This window comes from Sinocyclocheilus rhinocerous, unplaced genomic scaffold (assembly GCF_001515625.1).
Source record: "Sinocyclocheilus rhinocerous isolate Xijiao unplaced genomic scaffold, SAMN03320098_v1.1 scaffold45, whole genome shotgun sequence".
Lineage (NCBI taxonomy): Eukaryota > Metazoa > Chordata > Actinopteri > Cypriniformes > Cyprinidae > Sinocyclocheilus > Sinocyclocheilus rhinocerous.
Genome location: NW_015632734.1, coordinates 1,019,503 through 1,020,380, shown reverse-complemented (window position 1 = coordinate 1,020,380; position 878 = coordinate 1,019,503). Strand labels below are relative to the sequence as shown.

Here is an 878-nt window from a genome sequence, read left to right as displayed (position 1 = left end):
TCTTTTATTTGATTTTATTTGTTACAAATTGTGAATGAATTTATTGTGGTAATCGAATTTATTCATTCAAAATAATTATGAGAGCACCACCCCACTTTCATTTAATTTGAAACAATTTAATTCAAAATGACAAATACAATTGGAAATAAATATAGAAATATATAAAACAGTTGAAGGCAATGATCAATTTTGTTACTTGCTCTTACAATTGTGTCAAATTCCATCTTACATACTATTCCATTTTGTTCATATTTATGGGTCTGTGCGATCTAGTCCTGTTACAACCTTCTGAGCAGATGATACCACTTCTGTCATTTAACACCCATTAACTTGATCACAAATCAAATTATATATCTACAATTTTACTTTTTTGAGCTGCACGTCCTTTCTAACAAACCATGAGCAATAGCTCAATGTTTCTGCCAAGTAATATGGTTCATTAGTCTAACTTTAGACCATTTACACTTGCCAAGCAAAACAACATGTTTTGTTTTGACACAGAATTTATATTTCTATATTAGCGATTTTAAAATGGCTTCATCCAATTGCAACTTAGAAATTGAATTTTTTTTATAATACAAATTTTATGACAAACTCATTGTCATTCTGCACTTCAACTAATCCTTTCAGCCTTAAGGTTTTACCCTACTTTTACTACGTTTACCCCACTGCATAACCACTGAAGCCTCAGCAATGTAGTTTGTCACACTAATCCTTTAGTGCAACATTGTAGTCTGATAAGTACACATTTAACAAGAAAACAAGCATTTGTGTTGTTTACAAAGGCTGTGTTTCTGCGGTCAAGCATCTGCTTTTCATTTTAAAGAAGTGTGTGTGTGTGTGTGTGTGTGTGTGTGTGTGTTTGTGTGTGTGTGTGT

The 878-nt window shown here is 31.9% G+C and overlaps 1 long non-coding RNA gene across 1 annotated transcript in view; it reads left to right on the top strand.

Moving 5' to 3' along the window:
• Positions 1–878, top strand: part of LOC107742956 (uncharacterized) — a 37,567-nt gene that overhangs the window by 36,006 nt on the left and 683 nt on the right. The window lies entirely within an intron of this gene.